Raw genomic sequence first — 27,020 nt, 5'->3', positions numbered from 1 at the left:
AGCATTTGCAAATTGCTTCTGTGCCTAGTAGTTTAGAGTCTGGTGACAAATTTATGATCTTGACCCTCATGATTACATTACTTCATTCTAAAAAAAAAAAAGGAAATGGTGGGGTGGTTTGCTTCCCACTCCTGAAAGGGGCACAGAGCTCTTGGTTCAACAGAAAGAGGCTGGGACTAGCGTACACAGGGCTGTGGGAAGCCTTCCGTCTTGCAGGCAAATGCAGACGCTCTCCATCCTCGGGGAGCAAAAGTGGGTCCTGATTAGGAAAACTTCTGCTCCACCTGCGTACCATGGTGACACAGAAGCTGTTTGGGGAAGGAGTGTCCTTCTGGCCAGTTAACTTTTTATTTTTTATACTATGTTTATTTATTTTTTAAGAAGTTCAAAAATTTTTTTAATTTTTGGCCACGCCACTAGGCTTGTGAGGTCTTAGTTCCCCGACCAGGGATCGAACCCACACCCTTGGCAGTGAAAGTGCGAAGTCCTAACCACTGGACCGCCAGGTAATTCCCCAGTTAGCTTTTAGCTCATGGTGGTTTGTGTCAGGCAAACAACCCAGCCACCGTGGTGGAGGGCATGTTGGATTTTCCCGATGCCCGTTCGGTAAGCCTGTTAATTGGAGAAGCAACAGAAGCCCTCTCGGGAGACCCTTTCCTTTTTGCACAAGGGACCTGCAGCTAGTGTATGCCTGCCTTCCACCCCGCGGTCCCCGTCCAGGCAGGCGGCACTGGGTCCCCTCAGAGACACAGGCCAGGTTCATGGGACCCAACACCGGGCTTTCCTTCCACAAGCTAAATTATTTAGCATCTTTAAATCACACATGATGGGGTTTTCATCCCAGGGAACAAACTGTGCGTGCCCGTGTGTGTGTGTGTGAAGTCCACGCACATTTTCCTATTTTGTCACTGTCTCTGCTGCGTTGCTAGGTAGCTGGTACCTCTGTGCGAGGGTCTGAACTTCTGCGAGGGTGAAGAGGACACATGTTATTTTCTTTGGATTCGGGAGGCTGGGGGGCGGCGGGGGAGCCAGACCAGAGGGTGCAGACCCGAACAGCTTGGGTGGTTGCACGTAATCACTTAATTGCTGGCTGCACTGGAGTTTCTTAGCTTCGTGGGGTGCGCGAGGGCAGGTTTTCCCTCCCCTTGGCAGCCCAGAGGGCCGGCAGCCAGCAGGGGAGAGCTAGTGCTGTTATTCCGGGGAGGGAGCGTCACCCACCGGACCCCAAGCCCTGCTGGGCTAAGAGGGCTGTTTCACCTTCCTTTCTGGCCCAGCTTTTGGCCGCAGCTCGGTGGAAAAGACACTGGCAGGGAGAGGAGAGCCATCGTGTGTGTGTGTGTGTGTGTGTGTGTGTGTGTGTGTGTGTGTGTGTGTGTGTGTGTGTGTGTGTGTGTGTGTGTGTGTGTGTGTGTGTGTCTAAACACTGACGTTTCCGAGGCTCTGGGTACCGCTGCATGGCGGATGATTCCTCCCCCCGCCTTTCTCTCTGTGGGCCTGCTTGCCTGCCTGCAGAAAACTAATGAATCATTTCTAGCCGAATCCGAGCAGTGCAGACACACCAATGCCCTCTCTCTCTCTCCTCCTCTCCCCCTCCCTCCCCGCCCTCCCTCCCTCCGGCCCCAGTTTGTAATCTGACACAGCAGACTGCAGTTGTCTCCGGGTGAACCTCCCAGTCTTGGCACTGCTGCTTCTAAGGTAGGCTGAGATTTATTTTTTTCTCCTAAAAATAGCTTCACGTTTCCCTTGTCACCCCTCCGCACGCACCCGGCGCTGCAGCGGCGGTGATCTCCGGGCGATAGCCGGAAACTCTGCGCTGACCAAGTTTATTCTCCAGCGGTTTGCGGATGCCCTTCAGCACGGGGTCCCGGTACCGAGCTGCGATGGACGCCGGGTGCAGGAGAGCCGCGGGGAGGGGGGCACCGTTTCCAGACGATTCCTCCCGCGGATGTGGGGTGCTGCTGCTTGGTCCCCATGGATCTTGTTTCCCAGGGCAGGGCTGACGGTTCTCTGTCACCATGGGGTTCTCGGAGACCCCTCCCGCCCCCCTACCCCCCAGCTTTGCAGAAAAGCCCCTCTGGGCAAAGTTGGACATCACACCAGGCAATGCCTTTCGAACCCAGAAGTGTGAGCTTGGATTGTTTCACATCTGAGCCTCTGGGGGCTCTGGAAGTGGTCTTCCTGGGGGTCGGGCTGGAAGGGGGAAGGGGTTGGGGGCCAACAACTAAAAAATAAGAGTTGTATCATCCACAGCTCGGCTCAGATTTGACATGCATTGAGCCAGGAACTTGCACGTTGAGAATTTGTCAATTCATGTCCCACAGACTGACTTGAATAATATGTTTGTCAAAACAGATGTTCTCGGCAGAAAGTGTGTGTGTGTGCGCGTGCGCGGGTGCGTGTGTGTGTGTGTGTGTGTGTGTGTGTGTGTGTGTGTGCCCACGGCTGGCTGTTTGCTGGGGCAGACTCTCCCCCTGGAAGCCGTGTTTTCACCTGGAGATCCAGTGTTTACAGGACGACCTGCCCAGAGGGAAGTTGGGTTTGGGAGGTCTGGTGGGGTCAGGGTGCGGCTTGCTCTCCTCAAGCGGAGGCCTTGTAGAGCCAGGTTTGCTGCTGTCCCCAGGGTGTCCCCACGGGCTGTCCGCAAAGTCCGGCTGAGGGCTGGGTGGACGCAGCTCAGCACCGGGTCGTCGGGCCCAGGGGATCGGGGCTGCTGGGGGATCCTGCAGGGACACGGGGCAGGGGCTGCGTGCCCCCAGGTTCTTAGGATGGCCGGCTGAGCGAGGAGGGGAGGGCCTTGGGCAAAGGGGTCCACCCTCACCTCTCTCTGCATCATCGCCTTTCACTAGAGAGACCCCACCTCATCAAGGGACAGAAAATGTCCCCAGAGTGAGCGGGCTCTGAAAATGGAAGACGGGGTGGAGCGAGGAGGGCTGTCCCGGCCTGCGAGCCTCTGAGTGTGTGGGCCGTGGACCAACTCTCCTCACGTCCAGTTTCTGAACCAGGAGTGAGCGAGGTGCCAGCGGGAGGGGAGCCCTGCAGGCTCAGCCTGATTGCAAGGTGGCCAGGCCCGGGGGCTGGGGACCCTCTGGTAGGAACCTCTTCCCCATCCCAGACGCCCCAGCCCTGCTCCGGGATCTCCTGGAATTTGCTTCTGTCCCGGCCCCAGCTGCTGGTCCCTGGTATTTGGGGCTTCGTATCTTGGAGTGGGGTGTGGGCTCCTGTGACTCTGGAGCCTCGGGGCGGGCAGTTGGGTACCATCCAGCCTTGTGTCTCCGACACGGGTCTGTGGTGTAGGAGGTGGGCCGGCAGACGGCCCGGGTGACTGGGCTGGGCCTCAGGGTCTAGGGCTGCTCGGCCAGCCCTACGGCACTGTACCCGGGACACAGAGCAAAGCATTTTGAGGTTATTTCAGGGAAGTGGCCGGCAGCCGATATTACCCCCCTCCCGTTCTGAGAAGATGACAAAGTGGGTCAGGGAAAGGTTGGTGCTGTCGGCGTGCCAGGGGAGATGGTGGGACCGTAGGGGCCAGACACCAGCCAGAGGTCTGTGTCCAGCTCCCCCCAGCCCCAGCCTGCGAAGACGGGGACCCGGCCACATCCGAATCCCAGGTGGGGGGAGTCTGAAAGCTTCCCCACGTGAGGCCCCGTGCAGACTGGGCTGAGAACTAGCAATTAAAAAAAAAAAAAAAAAAAGGCAGCAAACCAATTCAGCTGATTCTCTCCACTGTGGGTTTTAGTCTCATTTCTCTTGCTCGGGGCCTGGTTGGCATCTGGGAGGAGAACAGCATGTGCTTAAAGGGCCGGAGGAGGGGCACGGAGCAGGGAGGCTCTTTCCTGAGCTCCCACTTCCAAGCCTCCCTCCTCTGTGTCTTTGGAACGAAGCTGGAAGTTTTCATTAGTGGGGGGGCATCTGAGCCATCGGAGGCAGGGCGGTGGGAACGGTCTGTTAGCAGAGCGAGGGAGGGGTCCCGGGCTTGCGTCTCTCAGTTTCTGGTGCTAACGCTGCTGGGACCTCCTTCTGAGAAGCGCTGGGCTAGGGTGTGACCCCTCGGCGGTTAAGCATCCGTGGGAGGTGTCCTCCGTGCTCTTGACTCTGGTTGCGGATGTAAAGGAGGTGTGACTGTAGCATGGCCCTTGCCCCTCAGGTGGGTCCAGGCTCGTAAATGCTGGAACTTCCTTTGTGCCGAGCAGACACCTTTCAGAGCCACTCGAGCAGCTGCTTCCGGTGGTGGAGGAGGTGGAGGGTTTTACCGCTGAATTTCCCAGCCTTTTCCGTGTGGCTGGAAGGTTGGAATCTGTGCGGTTCTGAGAGCCCAGTGAAGGATGCACCTGCTGTACTGGTCTGTGGTGGACACCGACTTCTAGAAAACTCTGTTCTTCATTTCTCTGGTTCCTTTTGAATTAGCTCGTTATGTTCTATGAGCAGCGTTTCCCTAACTTCTCTTCGCTTGTGCCCATCGGTTTGAAAAGCTGCCTGATCTTGTTATGGCATTTGCTCCAAGCTCATCTGGGCTTCGTGCTGAGAAGCAACGGCCTGTTGATGTTGGTGCCGCTGCCTTTCGTGAAAACCACACTCCTCGGTCCTTAGTGTGCTGTCATTACAGGGTCTCCTTTTCCCTTTCCCCCTCTCTCTCCCCCTCTGTCTCTGTCTCTCCCTTGCCTCTTCCCTTTCACCCCAGTCTCCACATCCTTTACCTTCTCCATCTCAGCCAGTCCCTTCAACATGTTTGATGTCTACCCTTGAATTTGCATCTATGTGAAATATTAGTGCTGCTGTATCCGCAGGTGTTCTGGTGAACGTAAATCCCGTTGTGCTCCAGACCTTGTTCCGCTTCCTGCTTCTCTCACGCAGTCCTGTCCCTTTACAGCCCATCCGTGTGGCTGTGTGTATCTCTGGTTAGTTGCCTCTAACTGCTGGGAAATATTCCTTAGAGGTCATGGACCACGTTGTGCTTGCCCATCCCCATCGAGGGCACCAGGTTGGCCCCAGAGCCCTGCTGCACAGACGATGCTGCAGCAGGATCCTCACACGTGTGCCTTACGGTCCCACGTGAGAATCGTTCTGGGTGCGTCTCAGAAGTGGATCGCTGGGGCAGAGGGGACGTGTCGACTTCATTTCAGCAAGTTCTTCCAGCTTGCTCTGCAGGGTGGGTCCTCTTTCCCCAAGTTCTTGCCCACACTTCACATTGTCCGACTTTCTAATGCTGCAATGGCTTTTTCCAGCCCCTGTAGATCCGGTCCTCCCTGAAGATGTTTGGGGAGTGGGCATTCACAGACACTACAGTTCCAAACTAGCATCTGTGGGTGGCAGGGCGGGTGGGTGGGTGTCCCGGCGACTGGGCTGTATCTCTTCTTACATCTTAGGAGGCCTGCCCTGTGTCTCAGGCTCTGTAGATAATGGGTCTTCCTCTTTGAGAACCGGATATGGTTCCCAGGGGGATCTGGGAGGACCCTTTTGCCCAGCCTCGCAGTGACAAAGAGTCTCAAATTAACCCTTGACATTCGAAGCTACGGTTTCAGTCGCCAAGATCCACTGAGAAGACTGCAAGAAGAAGTCATTTATCATGCGACCTTAAACCGTTCCCAGCAACTGGACCACCCACCTGTGTGGATCCATCTTCATAGGTCAGTCATATTGTACTAGAGTCTGTTGGGTTATAGTTAATGTATTATTAATACATTATACATTATATGTATACATTAACACATTATACATTAATGTATTAAATGGATACCTGAAAAGTAACAATTTAAACCTGTCTTGACATTTCTTAGTTTTTCACTGAGCCACGAGGCTCCTAAAATGGGAGAAGCTGGGTCTCCTCTGGGATTCTGAGAGGCCAGACAACCTATTCTTTTTTTTTTTAATTTATTATTATGTTTAGTCAAAGTATAGTTGATTTACCATGCTGTGTTAATTTCTGCTGTACAACAGAGTGACTCAGTTATACACGTATATGCATTCTTTTTGATATTCTTTTTTATTATGGTTTATCCCAGGATATTGAACATAGTTCCTTGTGCTATACAGTAGGACCTTGTCAGATAACCTATTCTTAATGTTCACCCACCCGGGAAAGAGATGTCACGACTTCCAGGGCCTGAGGGGCTATGCAGGGACACAGATGTGTGAGGTGGCAGAGACTGTGGCAATCGGGGGTAGTAGGGCTTGCGGAGAAATGGAGAGAGCAGGGTGGCCTAAGGACATTCATCTGAAAATATCTTATTTGCTGACATTTTTATGGTCTGTTTTTCTGCCCAAGCAAGCGCTTTGCACATAGTAGGTGGTCAATAAATATTTTTTTGGAAAGAATGAATGAAGGAAATGAAATGACCTATAGGATGCCCCAGGGTGGGGTGGGCACCCCTCCCCTTGATCTGGTTACTGCCTGTACATTGTTTGTCTCTTCACCATCACCACAATCTATACGATTATCTGTTACCATGACAGTTCTCTCCTCTAGAATGAAGTTCCTGGAAGGCAGTGATTGTGACCTTTATTTTTGTATGCCTAGTGCATTTGCTCATTCATCCAACAAACATTTGAGCACCTATTAAATATTAAGTAGCATTTTATCTATTTATTTTTTATATCTTTATTGGACTATAATTGCTTTACAATGTTGTGTTAGTTTCTGCTGTATAACAAAGTGAATCAGCTATACGTATACATATATCTCCATATCCCCTCCCTCTTGCGTCTCCCTCCCACCCTCCCTATCCCACCCCTCTAGGTGGTCACAAAGCACCGAGCTGATCTCCCTGTGCTTGGCGGCTGCTTCTCACTAGCAATCTATTTTACATTTGGTAGTGTGTATATGTCAGTGCCACTCTCTCACTTCGTCCCAGCTTACCCTTCCCCACCCCCGTGTCCTCAAGTCCATTCTCTACGTCTGCGTCTTTATTCCTGTCCTGCCCCTAGGTTCATCAGTATCATTTTCTTAGATTCCATATATGTGCGTTAGCATGCGGTATTCGTTTTTCTCTTTCTGACTTACTTCACTCTGTATGATAGACTCTAGGTCCATCCACCTCACTACAAATAACTCAATTTCGTTCCTTTTTATGGCTGAGTAATATTCCATTGTATATATGTGCCACATCTTCTTTATCCATTCATCTGTCGATGGGCACTTAGGTTGCTTCCGTGTCCTGGCTGTTGTAAATAGTGCTGCAGTGAACATTGTGGTACATGTATCTTTTTCAATTGTTTTCTCAGGGTATATGCCCAGTAGTGGGATTGCTGGGTCATATGGTTTTTAAGGAACCTCCATACTGTTCTCCATAGTGGCTATACCTTCCCACCAACAGTGCAGGAGGGTTTCCTTTTCTCCACACCCTCTCCAGCATTTATTGTTTGTAGATATTCTGATGATGGCCATTCTGACCGGTGTGAGGTGATACCTCATTGTATTGCATTTCTCTAATGATTAGTGACGTTGAGCATCCTTTCATGTGTTTGTTGGCCATCTGTATGTCTTCTTTGGAGAAATGTCTATTTAGGTTTAAGTAGCATTTTAGGGGCTAGGCACAGAGCAGCCAGCAATATAGCTGAAGTCCCTGTTCTTATGGAGATGACATTAGTGTGTGTGTGTTTGACAACAAGCAGGTGAATAAATAACAAACAAGTGGAGGTAACACCATACAGAGGGTTACAGCAGCCTGATGTGAGAGACTGTGGTGGGGTGATCCTGGAAGGACTCTCGGAGGAGGTGACATTAAGCTGAGCCCTGAATGACAAGAAGAATCCAACTGTACAGATACCAGTGCAAAGACCCTGAGTATTTGAAGGAAGGAAGGGTGTCTTCATTCCTTTTAGATGGCTGTGCAGGAAGTGCTGACAGGATGTCTCTGGAGCAGGTGGGATGACAAGGGTCTGGAGTCCCCAGGCTTTCACCCATGGACCCTGAGCATGAGCTGTGAGCTCCCAGGAGTGTCTGGAAGCCGGTGGGCGGGTGTACTTTGCCAGTTCCATCCTCAGGGAGTTGGCTATGGGGGGGGGGGTCCCTCTGTTGAGGCGCAAAGCTTCCCCTTCTCCCTTCCTCCTGTCCCCACCCTGCCCCATCCCCCATCCTATGCCGCCAAAGAAAACCCAGTTGTCTTGCTTTTGGAAAAGAGGCCTTTTGAGGGCGGCTTGTAGCTGCCGATCTGGCGGTGGGACTTTGGTAAGATTCCCTCGGATGAAATGTTCTTGTTGCCAAAACATGGATGCTGTGATAACAGTATTTAGAATTGTCTGTTGCAGTTGGTTCAACAGAGTTGGTTTCCATTGGGATGTTACGGATGGTTACTGTTGACTGATTGTTTCTAACACAGAAACACTCCCCATCATGTTGCTCCGTTGTTACTTCAGACTCAGAGATGTAGAGAAAAAATAGGGCAATGGTTTTGTTGGCTTCTTTCTGATGTTTTCCTCCTACCTCCCACCCGTCCCCCCACGAAGGAGCCCTGGAGTATTAGGAAGTTATGTTTGGGTTGTTAGTGCCAGGTCTTTAAAGAGCTCAGATTTAGGAGCCCAGGATCTGATCTGTGCATCTACCTAGTTAGCTGGGACCTGCTCCGGGGCGGGGATGCCGGTGAGCTTGGAGCCTGGGGCTTGGACAGGTGACAGCGGAGCCTCTGTTGACATCAAAACCGCACAGACAGTCCCTACCCAGCTCACGGCATGGGTTCTGCAAATTGAATCTGGTTTTTTTAATGACATCTTTTAAGTTTTATTATGAAAGTAATGACTGTTCATTGTGGGAAAGTTAGAAAGTATCAAAAAAAAGAAAAGCAGGAAGAAGAAAATACTTATGACTCACAGTTCTGTCACCCAGACACAATCATTGTTAATATTGGCATTGTTTTCCGTTTCTTTTCTCTATGAGGATTTTTATTCCATTAACTGTTTTGAATTATGTTTTTAAAACATTTTACATGATAAGGTTGGCATTCTTCCATGACATAAAAAAACTGCAAAAAACATACCTTAGAGTAGCTGCATATACTTGAACAAGGCTGTCCACAGCTTACTTAGCATACATGACTACTCAGGCTGTTTCGATGTTTCCTCATTATTACAAACAACAGGCGGCCACCACGCCCAATCTGCTGTCCTTCTGGGTAACACGCGGGGCTGGCCGTTTGGAGGGTCGCGGGTGAGTTTTACAGCAGGGTCCGCCACGGCACAGAGCAGCTACACGGGAGAGTCTCAAACTGCCTGTCAAGGTAGATTAAAACCTGGTGACCACCGACCTCATCTTCCCTCCCAAACCTCCACTGCCTCTGGAAATCTCTGGACATCAAAGTGAATAGTGCCACCTGCCACTCAGACACCCCATCTTGAGGATTGGGGGTCACTTTGGACTTCTCCTGGCCCACCCCCATCCAAATGGTCCCGTGACTTTGCTTGAACGTAGCCGTGGCCAAATCCCCCGTGCCAGCAAGTGACTGACACGTAGTAGGTGCTCAGCTGACACACAGCAGGACGGGCTGGGTGCCTTTGTCACCCCCAGGCTCTGGACAGTCCCCAAGCCCATCAGCTCTGGGTGGTGTCCCTTCTTTCCAGTTCTGGGCCATTTTTTAGGCTGAGAATTCATAAGGGAACGTTTGTGAACAGTTCTTGAAGCTGCAGATGCAGTAATACGTGTGCCGCTGGCTGGACGTCTCCGCATGCCTTCGCTTTTTACATGTGCGACACCGTGGCTTCACGAGGTGGGCCTTGGTGCTAGTTTAGACCCACTGTACAGACAAGACAATCATCTAAGAGAAATGAAGGGACCCTTCCAAGGTCGCACAGCTGGGGAGGGATGGGCCAGGCTTCAAACCTGGGTCGGCCAAGCTTGGAAGCCAGTGGGTACCCACCGTGTGGTGCTGCCCTCGCGGCCCACCTTTTCCTTCCTCGAGGGAGGACGAGCAAGCTGGCCGGCGTGTCTGGAAGGTGGTGGGCAGCAGGGTGAGGGCATGGTGGCGATGGAGGTGGGAGGAAGCAGGACCGGATCACGCAGTAGCGATTGGAAGGGCCTCAGATCCGTTCCCGGCGAGGATACAAGCGACCAGAAGGTTCCCAGGGGGTGGCACGGTCTGCCTGTTTTCAGCAGGATGCTCTGGCTGCCTGTGTGGGGGGCTGTAGGACAGAGACGGACAAGGAGGCGGGAGGGGCCGACACAGCCGCCCGGGGGTGAGTCGGTGGGGTCTCAGCTCAGGTCAGGGCGCAGTAGCGGCCATAGTGAGGAGAGATGAGACTCGGGATGTGAAGGGAAGAAGAGGGAAGAAATCGGAGGGAACAAATCTAGGGTACAGCTGAGGAGGGAAGAGGAAGCAGGGAGGAGAAACAGTATGGGATTACACACAGCTCTGTTTCCAGCAATGGTTCTCAGATCTTTTAAAAAATATGGATGCCTACTGATGAACAAAATTGGTAGATCCATACAGGGGAATACTATTCAGCTGTAAAAAAGAGTGACGTTCTGATGCCTCCCAAACCGTGGGTGAACCTCGAGAACATGATGCTAAGGGAAAAGAGACAGACACAGAGGACCACCTGTTGTATGATTCCACCGGCAGGAAATGTCCAGGACCAGAAATCCACAGACAGGAAGTGGATTTGCGGCGGCTCAGGGCTGGAGGACTGGGGGGGATTGGGAAATGATAAAGGTGTAGGGTTTCTTTCTGAGATGACGAAAATGTTCTAAAATGGATGAGAATACCCTGAAGTGTACTGTGCTGAAGATTGCATGTATCTGGGAATAGACTAAAAACCACTGAATTGTACACTTTAAATGGATGAGTTCGATGCTATGTGAGCTCTATCTCAATAAATCTGTTTTAAAAATACTGATGCCTGTGCCCCATCCCAGAGCACCCACTCCAGGAGGATTGAGTGGGCCCCGAAGGCAGGTCTCAAAGGCTCCGGGGACTGTGGGGTGGCTCGGGGCTCCAGGAGCTGGTCTGTTCTGGTCCGGTTGCCTGTGCGGCCGTATCCCCCTGCAGGAAACCTGTTTCCTCCTCTCTCCTCGAGGGCGGGGCGGGCTCCCTTTGTCCTGGGCCGCTTCCTCTGGCCTTCCTTCAGGTGGTCCCTATTCGGAGGGTGCATGACCCCCCAGGCACGGGTGTCTCCTCCCGCCAGCCCGGCATTCCCTGGAGGGCGAGGCCTGGGTGTGCAGGGGAAGAGCTGTGAGCAAGGCAACCGCACCGATGTGGGGGCACATGGCTCCCGGAGGTCCGCGGCACCCGAGGCTGCTTTCTTGTCTGTAACTCAGCTTGTTTTAGCTCCGCTTTTTCTCAAGAGCAGGAAAGTTAATCTTATCACCGGAGGATAAATTCAGTTACTTCGTGTTTTCTCTAGCATTTCAGGATTTCACAGTTAACTTCTCTTCCACGCGGGGAGGAGCATACAGCTGGCCGGGGTCAGCTCTGCCATCAAAGTTGAGCCTCAGCAGAACCGGTCCAGAATATTCTTTCCCTCTTCCCTGGGGTGCAGGAGGTCCGGGGTGAAGGCCTCCACTATGTCAGAATACGGTCCTGCCACATTGGGGGCCATTGGTGTTTTCTGAATCATTCCACTATTGATTAGTAATAATCCATCATTGATTCACAGCTGCAGTCGTGATTAGTCTGTTTGGGGTCCAGTCATACCAGCGGTACTAACAATAGCTAATGCTCTAGGGCGGGAGCTGTCATTCTCCGCACCTTGAAGGTGGGGACTGAGGCCGGGGAGGGGAAGTCACTTGCCCAAGCTCATGTGGCCAGTGAGTGGAGCAGCCAGGGTTCACCGTGGCCCTTTGGGCAGAGCTCACGCCCTAACCACCTTGCCACACTGCTGCTGAGGAGAGAGCTGACCTGCCCCTGCACTTACGTCTCTCCCTACGGCACCTGCAAGGGGAGTTAGTTCCACAAATGGGACTGTCTGAAATGACCTTCAGTAGGTGGCACTGGCCGTGGTTAGAGTCTTGAGCCAGACTGGCTGGGTCTCATCTTGGCTCTGTGATCTCCTGGCTGTGTGACCACGGGTGTGTTTCTTAAACTCTCTGTGGCGCATTTTCTCATCTATAAAAATGGGAGAACAATGGTATCTACCTCCTCCTCAAAGGATCGAGCTAATACAGGAAAAGTGCTCAGAACCTGGTAAGCACTCAGTAAATATTAGCTATTACCATTATTCTCATTCAGACGGGGAGACTGCAGATGGGGCGTTTGGATGATTAAATGAGTTAAATGATGTGAAACATTCAGGACGGGGCCTGGCGTGTAGTGAGGGTTCAATACCTGCTGGCTGGCTAGTATCATCACTGCTGTGATTCTTGGATTCTAAACAGACCAGGCAGTAAAATGACAATGGAATTAGTAGGCTAATATCAACAGGACAGGATCCCACCTGATATATTAACGGGGACCTTCTCCCCGCACCCCCTGCACTGGATGGGGGTTAGTCCCCGTAAGCTCAGCTGACTGACGGCAGAGCTGACCCCCTGCACAGGCCCCCCCTTCAGCGGTGCCCTCTACCGGCACGGGATGAAAATGTCACATTCTCCCCGCTCTCAACAACTTGAATGTTTAAGCAGCCACGTTACATCTTGGTGACACGCGTCCTCTGCAGAAACGGCCACGTGGAGGGGAGGCTGGGCTGCCGTGTGGCTTCTTTATGAAATGCCTGCTGCCGTGTTGACCTGGGGAACAGCTCCTTTAAAGCCCGGACCCCCGGCTTAGTTCATGTCAAAATCAGGCTTGACGTCGGGCTCCGCAGTTCTGACCTGTTTCAAGAGCCCAGAGCAGAGGTGCCAATTGCACTGGTCCTTTGAAGTTTGTCTTGACTGTTGTCTCCTGGGCAGTGTAACCTAGATTTTTTTAGTAGATTTTTCTGCAGTTTATTTATTTTCCTTTTCTTGGGAGCAGAGCTGCCTAAACTGTGTGGGAGGGAGAGACTTGTGCACGGAGCGACATCCGTGTGGCCCTGCCTGGGTGGACGAGCTGTGATGGGCTCGGTCTCCCTTTGTCTATCTCCTGCATGGGGCCTTGGGGTAGATGCTCGCGTTTGGAGCCCTGCCCAGGTCTGGGCAGACAGGACGCTTCTGCAGCTGGGGGAGCCCAAGCCTCCTTCCTTCTGCCCTGCACAGCGACCTGGAGGCCTGTAGAAGCAAGGGAGAGGGAGAAAACAGCGGGAGCCTCAAACACAGTAGCTAAGGCAGGAAATGCCTTCATTGATTTTTCATCAAGGAGGAACACATCAGAAGCAGGGGTGCCCAGGGGGTTTAATCGGTGCGCCTGGCCCATGGGACAGCTGCGTCCCCTCCGGGCCAACCCCACCCCCAGGATGGTCCTGTGGCTTACAGTCTTGGAAAAAACAAATGGGGGAAACATAACTCCTTTCTCCCCAGCAGTAAACACGCACTGGAAAACACAGGTTAGCTGCCCCAGGAGCCCTGGGTTCTGGTCTTTGTTTTGCAATGAACAGGCCGGAGCCACAGTTCCAAGGTGGAGATAGTAATCTCACGCCCGTGTTTCCCAAACTCGGGTCACACAGGCATCCTCTCTCCGCCTCGTGCACCTGTGTGTTGTGAGCTATCGCAGCGCTTTGCTTGCTCCTTTATCCCTGGAGCGGGTGGAGCACCCCCTGCCCCCCGGAATGCCAGCTTTGTAATTTCTTTTTGCCCTCGTTGTTGAAACCTGTGCTCTTACTGACTTAGTATCTGTTTCAGTGGACTCATTTTCCTTTTTAAATGGACTCGTTTTCCTTTTTAAAGACATTTATGGAGGCTAAAAAGAAACAAATACAATTTTATGTGATTACCATAAATGAAATCTTTATATCATCTTAGATGAAATAAGCCTAACAATGAAAATAGTGAAGATAAGAGAAGTCTAATATTTTCTAGGCATTTGCTCCTGCTTGCCTGGGCTCGGCTCTCGAGGCCTGCCCTGTTTTGGTAAAAAAAGGATAATAATAATACTAACAATAACTAACGCTGTGACAGCTGACAAAGGCATTCAGCTCTCCCTGGGTGCCAAGCAACGTCGTAGACACTTGGCAGGTTTTAGCTCATTAAGTCTTCCTAGCAGCCCTACAGGGTAGGTGTAGGGGGCTGAATGCATCTGTGTCCTAATCCCTGGAATTGTGGCTATTGCCTTATATGGCAATAGAGTGAATATTACCAACATGGCAAAAGATGGGATTACGTTAAGGACCTCGAGAGGAGGCGCTTATTATCCTAGATGGTCTGGTGGCCCTGAATGCTGCCACCCGTTCAGACACAGAGGAGGAGGCCCTGTGACCATGGGGCAGAGATTGGAGGGATGCGGCCACAAGCCAAAGAAAGCTGGGGGAACTAGAAGCTGGAAGAAGCCAGGAAGGACCCTCCCCCCCAAGCCCCGGAGACCTTGGTTTCAGACTTCTGGCCTCCAGATCTGTGGGAGAATTAATTTCTGTCATTTTAAGCCACTCAGTTTGCTGTAATTTGTTACTGCTGCCACAGGAAACTCATACAGTAGCCGTTGCTACTATCACCATTGTGTAGACAAAGAAACTGAGACACAGAGAGGTGGAGTAATTAGCCTGAGATCACACAGCCAGGAAGTGGCAAAGCTGGGATTTGAACCGGGGTGGATGGACCGCGGAGTCTGGGAATCGCAGACCTTCCCGAGGCTGCTCACTGCTCGTTGGCGGACCTTCCCCGCTTTGGGAAGACTGGAGGCCGGCAGGCAGATTCATCACCGGGAGCGCATTTAGGAAGCAGGTCAAAACGTGGAAAGCGCCACATGACAGAAGATGACTCCGGGGTTTAAAGGCTGCCTTCTATAGGTGTGTTTGTTTATTTTTCAGCTAAGAGGCTGGAGCTCAGCCTGTCTGAAAGCCCACGTGGGGAGGGGCTTGGCCATGACCCAGGACCTGCAGAGGCAGTTGTCCCTCACCCCTGCCTCTGGCGGCTCAGCCCTCCTTCTGGCCCCTCTCAGCACCCTCTCCCGTGGTCCTGGTGCCAGGGGAGGGTCCGCGTGGCCACGATGTCCCCCACCCACTCTCCGGAAGTCCCTGGGCCTCTCCAGTGCCGCTCTAGCCAGGAGGGGGCTCAGCTGGGGCGTTTGGGGCACAGAAAGGGGATATTATAGGGGGACTTTGCCGATGCTCCTCAAAATACAGCAAAAGCGGAGCCGTCTCCTTCCCCAGCGTGTGACAGACCCAGTACACCCCAGAGGCACGCCCTTCCCCAGCACTCAGGCCCCAGGCCTCTGCCTTGTGCTGAGTGACCTGGGGCTGTGATTTCTCCTGTTGCTTCTAGATCTTTCTCTCCTAACCCAACCCCTCCTCCTACCCCCGCCTCTGCATTTCCTACACTGTTCTATTATGGGGTGCTATTTTATTTTTCTTTCTTCTCCCCTAGGAATCTCCATTTACACACACACACACACACACACACACACACACACACACACACACACACAAATACTCCACCAATTAGACTTGTTGAATCTTATTCAAAATGTGGAAAGTCAACGTGAGCCCAGAGCAGGCTGCAGGCGGCAGCTTATGGCTGGAAAGTTAATCAGGGCCAGGAGGGGTCAGCCCGGTCACGTGAGGGCTAATGCCTCTCAGATCCCGATTACCCATTACTCTGGGCATCTGATGTGGCGCCCCACCAGAGCCAGGCAGGCAGAGCCCAGGCTGGGGCTGAGTCAGGATGGGGTCCGCCGTCCCCAAGCCACCAGGGCTGGGTGGCGGGTGGCTCGGGGAGAGGATGTGGGATGGCAAAAGGCATGTCTACGCTTTTAAAACATAATGATCATTTAAAAATACCCTTCCTGCCTGACTTCTAAAGGTAATTTTCAAGCACTGACACTAGGCTGTCATTTTCTTATTAGCGAATCAAGGATTCTGGGGCAGCCTGTGTAATAAGTGAAGCCCCCACACACTGGGCAGTGAGGGGCACCGGCATGATGACTAGTGGTGACTGTAAAAGGCAGATGAACCAGGGCGTGAATGGTGAGCCTCCTATCCCGGGTTAACTGGCTGCCCCGGTGGTCCTGGTTCCGACCCTCTGGCACCTGCAGCAATTATTTTAGGCTTCGAGACAAACGGTCCAGCCTGTGCCCACGGAGGTGACCCAGTGACCTGCAGGCATTACCGGGAAGATCCTATTATCAGGAACTTCTCGGGGCATCTGAAGCGAAGCAGCAGCATTTACCGAAATGAGAGAATTGCTGGAAATCAGCGTCTCGTCGTCTCGGCCCGGGAGAAAAGGAGGAGAAATAGACGATGATCCTGCTGTCATACAGAGCCAGGTCCTCTTCGACGCTCTCTGAGTTTTTAATTTTACTGAATTTCCACAGCCCTGTTATGAATTCCGGTTTTAGGGACGGGCTTTGGATGAGGCAGCAGGAATTTAAGTAACTTGTTCAAAGTCACACAGTTTGTAACTGGGGGTGGGGCTGGGGGCAAGATTCTAATCTAGGTCATCCGATTCCAGAGCCTTCTCTCTTAAGCAATGTGCAGTGTTTCTTATTGGAAGAAATTGATAGCTGAGAAGACATTCTTGAAATGCCGGTGGGGAAAGGAAGGGCAAATACACATAGTCTCTCTCTCTCCCTCTCTCTCTCTCTCTCTCTCTCTCTCTCTCTCTCTCTCTCTCTCTCTCACACACACACACACACACACACACACACACACACACACCATTTCCACCTGTTTTCTCCTCCAGCTCCTTGATAACTGACTATTTCATTGCTGAGTTTGGTGGAGCCCATGTTGGAATGCACCTAAAATCATTCCCAAGGGTTCAGCTATGAGTTACATTTTTCTCCCCACTCTAATGCGAATAGTCAATCCCATTCTTTTGTTAAGAAGAGCGATTGTTTGGTTAACTGGAAGTCTAGAAGTTTCTCGTACTGGATTATTGGCTGAAATCAGCGGGAACCAGGAGCATTGCTGTCAAGGAACTTCTAGGCCGTGTTACTATTAAAGGGCGCTTCTGCCTGCAGTGCTCTTCCCTACAGCTCCCGGCCCCCTTCAAGTGCATGTGTGAGGGTCGAACGTGCAGCCAGCAGGGCTGAGCGGGACGTGCCCGGCAGAAAGTGCCGCTGGCCGGGAGCTATGGGGGGGGGAGAGGCAGGCTGCAACAGCTGCACCCCCCCTTCTTTGATTTTAAGGTCACAGAGTCAGTTGTAAACCTATTTTGCCCACTGAACTTAAGGATCCATTATTAAAAGACATACTATTGTTTGGCCCAAAGATCTTGGAGAAAAACGAATGAATTCTGCAGCTGCCCATCAGGTATGAGTGATTTGGGTTCTGTTGCTTTCAGGGCCTGGAATTAGCAAAATGCTCTAATGCTCGGTACCCCTTTCAGGAACCTTAGAACCCGAGGCCCCGTGTTCTAACCCCAAGCCAACCGTGAAGCTTTCCCTTGAGTATTCTCCACCCTCCAAACGTGCTCTACTTCCTCTTAGCTACTGTTATTCCTCTTTGTTCTTTGGAGCCCTTATTTCTTCACGGGTTGTGTTATGGGCTGAGTTGTGTACCCACCTCCCCCAATCCATATGTTGAAGTCCTAACCAGGACCCCCAGGACCTCAGAACATGACTCTGTTTGTTCTTTAAAGGAGATGGGGGACTTTAAACAAGTAACTAAGTCTAAAGGAGGTCATTAGGGTGGGCCCTAATCCAAGAAGACAGGTGTCCTTAAAAAAGAAAACTGGGGACACAGAGAGACACCAGAATTGTGTGCACGCACAGAGGAAGCCCACGTGAGGACCCAGCGAGAAGGCGGCCGTCCCCACGCCAAGGAGAGAGGCCTCAGGAGAAACCAACCCTGCCCACACCTTGATCTTGGACACCCAGCTTCCTGTACTACCAGACAATACAATCCTCCCTCCCTCGGTGGCGTTTTGCTCTGGCAGCCCAAGTGGATCAAGCCAAGACGAGCAGTTAAGTGTGTGACCCAGGCAAGGCGCCGACAGAGGTGACACGACCTGCCCGGCTGGTCTGCATCTTTACAACTCTATGCGGGCATCCCCACGTGGCCTGATGAAAGGCTGCACCAACGTCCTGGGCGCCTAGAGCCTGGAGGCTCCTGGCTCATGCTTCTCCTGCCCGCGGGAGTGACCGTCCTGCCCACCTTCGGGTCCCACCCAGGCCTAGCTCGGAGTTACTCCTTCCGTAAGACTGGCCAATGGCCGCCAACCACGATGATTTCCTGCCTGCCTTTTGAAATCCCGCAGAAATTTCTCTTAGTATGTTTTTGAATTGAAGTATAGTTGATTTACAATGTTGTGCTAATCTCTGCTGTACAGCAGAGTGACTCAGTTATACACATACAGACATCCTTTATTTTTTATATTCTTTTCCGTTATGGTTTATCCCAGGAGATTGGATATAGTTCCCTGTGCTACACAGTGGGACCTTGTCGTTTACCTATTTTAGATGTAATAGTTTGCATCTCCCGACCCCAAACTCCCCGTCCATCCCCCTCCCTGGAAAACCCGCACGATGAGGTTGGAGATGAGGCGGGGCTGGACTGCAAAAGCCACAGTCAGGGCTGTGGACTCGCTCCTCGAGGCAAGGGGCAGCCTCTGAAGTCCTTTAAAGAAGAGAGTGACACAATCAGATGTCCATTTTCCCAGGACTGTTCTGCCTTCTCGGAGCATGAATTAAAGGGAGGCGTGGCTAGAAGAAAGACCACTGAGCGGGCTGGTTACATGATCCAGGGGGAGATATCGGTGGCCCGGATGAGGATCGCAGCATGGAAGGAAGCGGACGGATTGGAGAGTTAATAGGAGGCCACCTTGGCAGGACGTGATAACTGGCTGAGTGACAGGAGAGAGCTGAGTCGGGAGTTCTGGCTTCCTCGTCTGATCGGCGGGCAGGGCTGTCAGGGTTGCTCTCCTGGAGAACCTCGCTCAAGGATTACGGTTCTTGCAGCATGGAATGGCCCTCTGGTCCATGGGTGTCCTAGATCCATCATTCAGGATTACGCTCAGTTGCATGTTAAAGAAAATGCAGTGCCTCAAACAAGATACGGCTTTGTATTTTTGTGACTTAAAAATGTCAGATGTGGGAAATCCAGAGCTTCCAAGTGTGTTGGCTTCCTGGAATCACTGGGGACTCAGGGTCCTAGGTTGCTGCTCTGTCATCTTGATGACAGTGACCCTCATCTTGATGCTCTCAGGATGGCAGCTGGAGCTCCAGCCAGTACGTCCGCATTCCAGGCAGGAAGAAGGGGAAGTGGATGGAGGGCAAGAAAAAGTGAGGGACAGTTGAAGCATCCCCCTTTCATGTGTGTTCTTGGGGACACCATTCAGTGACTTCTGCTTATATCTCATTTGTCACACCTGCCAGGTGCCCAACCCAAATTGCACCAGAAGCTGGGAAATAACAGCTATTTTCCTGGGGCGAGACCACCTCCAATAAAACTTGAGTTCTGTGAGAAAGAAGAAGGGTAAGTGCATACTGGGTAGACCAGTGATCTTCAAAACACCTGCTCTCCTCACCCAGTGTACATTTATTTTCTGGCCCTTAAACCTCTCTTGTGATGGACCTACGAGTGGATTCTCTGCACAATCCTTGGGTTTCATTGGCCTTGAGGGTCACTGCATTTAAAGGGAAGCACATATGACAAATAGCCATCACTTTTTGTGGTTCACCTAATTTCACTGGGTTGATCCTCTCTTTCGTAGGTTGTCATTATGCTAGAATTGGCTTTGTGTGTGTGTGTGTGTGCACATGTGTGTGTACTCAGACTTTTCCCAATTGTCTAAATTATCTTTAAAAAGAAAATTTGGGACTTCCCTGGTGGTCCAGTGGTTAAGACTTAGCCTTCTAATGTAGGGGGTGCAGGTTCAACCCCTGGTCAGGGAGCTAAGATCCCACGTGCCTTGTGGCCAAAAAACCAAAACATAAAACAGAAGCAATAGTGTAACAAATTCAGTAAGACTTTAAAAATGGTCCACATCAAAAGAATCTTTAAAAAAAAAGAAAGTTCTAGGAAGTGCATTTTAAAAAATAAATTTATCTGTTTGTTTATTTTGGCTGCGTTGGGTCTGTTGCTGCGCGTGGGCTTTCTCTAGTTGTGGCGAGCGGGGGCTACTCTTCGTTGCTGTGCTCGGGCTTCTCATTGCGGTGGCTTCTCTTGTTGCGGAGCACAGGCTCTAGGCATGCAGGATTCAGTAGTTGTGGCACGCAGGCTCAGTAGTTGTGGCTCGCGGGCTCTAGAGTGCAGGCGCAGTAGTTGTGGCACATGGGCTCAGTTGCTCCGCGGCATGTGGGATCCTTCCCAGACCAGGGATCGAACCTGTGTCCCCTGCATTGGCAGGCAGATTCTTAACCACTGCAACACCAGGGAAATCCAGAAGCACATTTTTAAAAGAGTGTTATCGTTGGGTGACTTCATCTTTAAGCTGCCCTCTTGGGTGGGGATGAAAAGGTATAATTACATGAGTCCCTTCAGGATGCAAGCTTCTGTCATTGCTGATTGTTTTAAGATTGGAGGTGCAAGAAAAAGTGGACAAATGAATTTAGAGATCACCCTCTGCATTTTCTTCACATTTCATTCATTCTTTCAATCAAATTGGTGCATGATGATTGCATATAAAGTCATATCACATGAAGCTTACAGGGAGAAGGGCAGTCAGATGTGTAACTTTTGAGACTGCTATAATAAAAATCCAGGGGGGGGGCAGCTTGAGAGTTATAGGAGACAGTTCTGTGTTTAAATCGTGTCTTAGCTACTTGCTTATGGAGTGACTTTCCCTCTGTTTCCTTGTCTGTAAAATGGAGATGTTAATAGTTCCTAACTTGTAGGTGAGTGTCTATTCAATTTCATCCCATCCCATCCCCTTGTATGCTATTTAAACAAATGGTGTTAAGACCTCCTAAATCGATTCCACAATCCAATCGGTCATGCCTTGACGTTTGGACAACTCCCTTCCTGAACCTCACGTTTGGCCGTCCTGGGGCGAGATAGGGAATGGGTGGGGCTGGGATCTTGAGAGAGGAGATGGGGCCGCCCTTGGGAAGCGGGACCCACCCGGAAGGAGACCTCCAGGGTCTTTGTGAGATTTATTTCTATGCATCAGGACAGGGCGCCTTTAATGGTTTTTAATTACAATTTAATAAATAAAACAGAGAACAAAGGACTCATCAAATCATTCTTCGTTGTTCGCTGTTCAACACCCGCTGCTCAACACCAGTCCATTAAGAGGCTTGGTCATAAAGCAGCAGTGGGTGGAGGGGGAGCAGGCAGGAAGAGGCGTGGAAAGGACACGCGGCACAGATGAGGGTTTGGGCGGCAGGTGAGAGCTGGACCTGGGTGGGTCCCGTGGCACTCGGGCCGCCGCCGTGCATGGGAGTGTGTCGCCCAAATCCCCCCTTGTTCGGGGACCCTCTCTCTCCCTTCCCACTTGCCCCAGGAGGCCATGGATTTAAGGCTTCCAGCTGTGAACCGACTTATTTCCTGCTCTGTCCTGAGAACCCTGAGGCTTTCTTCCAGAAGCAGGAATAAAAGCCACCCCTTGTCTCCGGGTCTGGAGGACTCTCCCCGGGGGCTGCCCTTGCTGCACATTCAGCTGCCCTTCAGCCCAGCCAGTGCTCTACCGAATGCCTTTCTCGCTGGTGGGTGTCTGAGACATGGCCGGCTTCCTTCTTTCTGTGCAATCATCAACAAATAGATTCTCCTCTTCCATCGTGGCGGCATCCGGTACTGGCTTCCTAGACCCCTGGAAGCACCCACAGACCACGTCTCTCAGTTAATGACAAGCTCCCACTCACCCGGGGAGCGTTTATCGGCGACCTGCCGCGCCCCAGACACAGCTGCAGCTACCTGCGGGGTCGCGGTGAATAAAGCACCATTCACACCATGAAGGAGCCTTTAACTTCCAGCCGATCGCTACTTAAAAATAGTTTTCGACCACGTCCGTGCGGCACACCGCACGCTTGCTGTGTTGTTTTTCTCTCCTGAGAGCTGGGGTGGGTCCCACCTAATACAGCTTCTTAATAAGCAAAAGGGGCCTCCGGCAGCTGCCCTCCCCACCCCCCCACCCCCCCTCCGTCCTGGCCTTTTAGGAAGGCTGGATGGGAAGCGGGAGGGAGGGAAGGATGCGGATGCCGGGGTCCGCTTGCTTGCGGGCAGGCTCTCTGCACACGGAAGCCTGGAGCCCCATCCCCTTCGCGTCTCCAGCATCTCCGTGGGAAGCCTGCTCGGACAGTCACTCGTTTGCAGGTTGACGGAATCACAGGCCTCCTTCAGGTCCTGTGTGGAGTTGCCGAGGCCCGGCAAGGATGCCACGGTGAGCCCTGCCTCCTGGGGGCGCTGTCGGCCTCTCGCTTTATACTTACCCTGAGCCCGTGGAGAGGGGACGGCAGGCGGTCTGAAGAGCTCACCTCCGAGGAAAGCGAAGTCCATTTACACCTTCCCTCGGACAACAAACACAGCCCTTTCATGGGGGACCGCGTGTGAGTTACAGAGCGCCCATCTGGGAGGAAGTCATCCCTGTGACCCTCTTCCCCGTGGACCATGGGGTTCCTCAAGCATCTCCTAACGACCTGTGAGGAGTTCCAGCAGTGGGGGGCGGCCCCGCCCATGCGTTCCTGACACGTGAGAGCACATCCTCCCGGAAGGAAAAACTCAGCCTTTTTTTATCTTCCTCTGGAGTTTCCAGCGGTGGCCGTGGCGTCTGAGTCACGCGGCCGCTCTCCAGCAGGAATGTGCTCTGTCCGTCTCCTAAGCGTGTCCCAGGTGCCTCCTGCCAGACCTGGTTACAGGTGGTGACAGGTGCTGTGAAGACAGGGACGTGAGAGAGAGAGTGGCCGGCATGGGCTGGGTGAGGCCCTTAGACGGGGAGACCTGAATGGGGAGTGGGGCCCTGGGAGGGAGAGTGTTCCAGAGTGTTCTAGAATGTTCCATGTGTTCCCTGATATCAGGGCTAGCTTGGTGTGTTGGAAGAATGAGAAAGCCAGTGAGGCTGGGAGGTGGGGAGAGGAGTGTGGGAGGGGATGGGTAGATCGCGTGGTACCCACCGTGGGTTCTACTGTGCGGGCAGAGCCCCAGCGAGTGCCGTGACGTGACTGATGCATTAAGGGACTGCGTGTTTGTGCAGAGAACCCGCCGGGCAAGGTGGTCAGGGGTCTGGCGTAAGTTCCAGGCAGGAATAATGGCCCAGACCAGGCTGGGAGCTGGGAACCACGTCTGGGATGGCAGCAAAGCCTGATGGGAATGTGCATGATTTCACAAGACGTCTAATTACCCCTATGGCGTGTCCCTTCTTCCCTCGGTATGATTTGGGTTGAACAGTTGATCTAACCGGTGGGCTGAGATCGTGTGGCCCTTTGGGCTTGTTCTGTTGGGTCTCATGGTGGCAATTTTCTAAAATCACGCTTTTCTTTGAGTGCTGTTTTAATTCATTCCTGGGTACGTGTTGGGGACTAATTGTTGGTCTTTATCGTGCTGTGGAGACTCTCTCGCGCTCTCTCTCTCTTTGAAGCACACGCCCAAAGGATGCTAGACGTTCAATAAATGTTCCCATCAATGAACTAAACTAGGCAGTTAATACACTTCTCAGTAAAGGTCCATGTGTGTTTCCACACGGGAATATGGGCAGAAAGTGTCTGGACGTCTTATGCTCTGGATGACAGGAGATTCTTAATTTTTAACCTTTTTCCTTCTTACCTTTCCATTTTGCCTAAATTATCTCGCTTTGAGAAAGCATTGCTTTTATTTCCTATTTACCTCTTTTGTCCAAAGTCCAGTCACCTGGGAGCTTTTAGTAAAAGAAACAAACATCTGGTAAAATAAACACCAGAAAACCACATGGAACAGACACACAATAATCACCTTTTCACACATATTCTTTCTTCCTTTAATTTTCCTGTAGTTCACGAAAAAACAATTGCAAACTGAAATGTGCAGAGACTACGACACGTACGTGTGTGTGTGCATGATTTTTAGCGTGAAAATGATATTTTCATTTTTATAAAGGTAACATTAAGGAATTAGCGAGAAGGAAAATGCTCACCCTCCGTCCAGGGCGATTTCTCCTGGACGCTGGGCTCGCATCACCGCGTCGCCGGGGTTACGGGCATCATCCGCGTTCCGGGCTGGTGTGCGCGGAAGGTTACCTGTAAATGGCCTCGTGGAAACTGCGGCCCATCCCTCCCGCCCGTCTCCGCCGTCGCGGAGCCCCCTTCCTCCTGGGCAGCGCCTCTCCCCGCCACCATTTCCAGTTCACACCCTTCTCCTCCGAGTCACCGAAGCCATCTGGTTCCCCAGCCCCTGGCTGCCGAGGCGCCTCCCGTGGGGTCCGGCCAGCTGGCAGGTGCCCCTCCGGCTTGTCGGGTGGTGTTGGAAGATGCAGCGGGGCTCCCGACAGCTCCCGACGCCCCCGCCGGTGTGCAGGCCTGTGGGCTCCAGGCCAGGGCCGCTGTGCCAGCAACTTGCTTCATCGGCAACTCCGCATCTTGGCCTCAGACTCGGCCCCCTCCTGGCACGGCGAGCGCCTTTAACCTCAGCAGGGATTTAAGTGCAGAGATCAGCTCATGGGTCCAGCAGAGCAAGGTGACCCTGACGCTCAGGGCCCCGGTGTGGATCTCCTTCCCGCGCGGGATGGAGGTGGCGATGGCCTCGTGGATCCTGTCTGTGCAACAGTTTCGGTGTCCTGGGCTCCGAGCAAGCCCGCAAGAGGTGTGTAGTGTGTGCCGTTCACTCCGCCGAAGAGGACGATGAGAAGCAGAGATGGTTCTTCACCGTCTCGAGCCGAGCGACACATGGAATTGGTGATGAACATAAAATAAGCAGCACACCTGGGCCTTGTAAGGAGGCATCACTGGAGAGGATGCTGGCCAGGGGGGCAGCAAGGGGCCACTGCAGTCGGGGGGCTCCGAGCGTCGGTCTGCAGGTGGCTCCGAGGGCAGGCAGAAAGGGTTTTCCTTTATTGGGAGGAGAAGGTGCTGGATGTGGGGAGTGGCATCAGCCGGCAAGATCCGGGTGCAGGTGAGAGAGTGTTTTATCCCTGGCCGGGCTGTCCCCAGCAGGGCTGTCAGCTGGCAGGACCTGGGGGAAAACAGCCCCCGAACCAGCATTTTGTTCTGCTTGATCTGTGGGCACAGATTTCCTGTGATCTGTCGCTGACACCAATCCAAGGGATACAATTCTCAGAGGGAAGTTTCCGGGGAGAACTGTGAGGGTTCATGGGAGGCGTCCGGAACTCAGTGAGGGGGGAAGGAGAGGGGAGGAGGCCTGGGGAGGTTGCAGGGCTGAGGAGAGCCCAGGCTGTGCGGAGGAAGGTCCCTCCCGCTTCCATGCAAGGCCAAGGGCGCCTGGACAGCGCGGCACTGGGGGCATGCGGGAGCCTCTGAACACAGGCACGGAGGTGAGGACCAGTGTGCCTCTGGCAGGGAGCTCAGCTCAGCCGGGAGGCACTCTGCTGGCGGGGACGAGGGTGGAGGGAGCGGACTGCGGTGGTCGTACCCGTACAGAAGCTAGAAGCGCCCACGGTCCCTGCCCGGCCAAATCCACCTAGTGAGAAGCGCGGGGCAAGGCGTTCGTCCTTCTTTCCACCACTATTTGGGCACCACCTGGGCGGTGTTTCAGGGAGACCTGGATTCCAGACCTGGTTCTGCCACTTAGAGTTTGTGTCTTTGGACCAATGATCTATTCTTCTGGAACTTTGCTTCTTATCTATCAAATCTCTAAAACGGGTATAATAATCTCGATCTATGAAAATGGGTGAATGAGAACATTATGTAAAAATCCTACTACACGCCCATCAACACGTGAAGGAATAAACAAAATGTGGTCCACCCGCACAGTGGAACATTACTCAGCCATAAAAAGGAATGAAGCACTGCCACGTGCCATAACATGGATGAAACTTGGAAATGTTATCTGAGTGAAAGAAGCCAGACACAAAAGGCCACGTATCATGATTCCATTTAAATGAAATGTCTGCTTCTCCAAGGAAGACATACAGATGGCCAGTAGGCACATGAAAAGATGCTCAACATCACTGATTATTAGAGAAATGCAAATCAAAGCTACAATGAGGTACCACCTCACATCGGTCAGAATGGCCGTCATTGAAAAGTCTACAAGTAACAAATGCTGGAGAGCGTGTGGAGAAAAGGGAACCCTCCTACACGCTTGGTGGGAATGTAAGTTGGTGCAGCCACTGTGGAAAACAGTATGGAGGTTCCTTAAAAAAGTAAAAATAGAGTTGCCATATAATCTAGCAATCCCACTCCTAGGCTAGGCATATACCTGGACAAAACTATAATTCAGAAAGATATGTGCACCCCTATGTTCATAGCAGTGCTATTCACAATACCCAAGACATGGAAGCAACCTAAATGTCCATCGACAGATGAATGGATAAAGAAGATGTGGTACATAGATACAACAGAATACTACTCGGCTATAAAAAAGAACAAAATAATGCCATTTGCAGCAACATGGATGCAACTAGAGATGATCATACTAAGTGAAGTCAGTCAGACAGAGAAAGACAAACACCATGTGTTATCACTTACATGTGGAATGTAAAATAGGACACAAATGAACCTGTCTACAAAACAGAAACAGACTTGCAGACATAGAGATGACATTTGTGGTGGCCGAGGGGGAGGGGGAGGGAGAGGGACTGGGAGCCTGGGGTCAGCAGGTGCAAAGTGTTATACATAGAGCGGACGGACATCAAGGTCTCACTACTGTGTGCAGCACAGGGACCTATAGCCAGTCTCCTGGGATAAACCGCCATGGAAAAGAATATAAAACAAGAACGCCTGTATGTGTATAACTGAGTCACTTGGCTGTACAGCAGAAGTTAGCACAACACTGTAAGTCAACTATACCTCAATAAAAAACATAAATGAAATGTCTAGAATTGGCAAATCCATAGGGACAGAAAGCAAATGAGTGGGTGTCAGGGGCTGGGGGAGAGGGAACAGGGCGTGGCTGCTAGTGGGGGTGGGGCTTCTGTTGGGGGTGATGGAAAACTTCTGGGAGTAGATGGTGGTGATGTTCGCGTGCAACATTATGAATGGACTTAATGTCACAATGTTGCACAC

The 27,020-nt window shown here is 52.0% G+C and overlaps 1 protein-coding gene across 14 annotated transcripts in view; it reads left to right on the top strand.

Annotated features, from left to right (window-relative positions):
* Positions 1–27,020, top strand: part of RIMBP2 (RIMS binding protein 2) — a 338,608-nt gene that overhangs the window by 61,021 nt on the left and 250,567 nt on the right. The window contains exon 1 of one of the 14 annotated variants that reach the window (XM_082353192.1): positions 1,646–1,695. The exons of the other annotated variants lie outside the window; for them this stretch is intronic. The gene's annotated coding sequence lies outside the window, so the exon portion shown is untranslated. Of the gene's footprint in view, positions 1–1,645; positions 1,696–27,020 lie in introns of those variants that run through there. 14 annotated transcript variants of the gene reach the window in all.

This window comes from Balaenoptera borealis (assembly GCF_965194805.1).
Source record: "Balaenoptera borealis genome assembly, chromosome: 14".
NCBI classification, from domain to species: Eukaryota; Metazoa; Chordata; class Mammalia; order Artiodactyla; family Balaenopteridae; genus Balaenoptera; species Balaenoptera borealis.
Note: the sequence above shows the minus strand (reverse complement) of the source record. Positions and strands in the feature narration are given on the sequence as shown.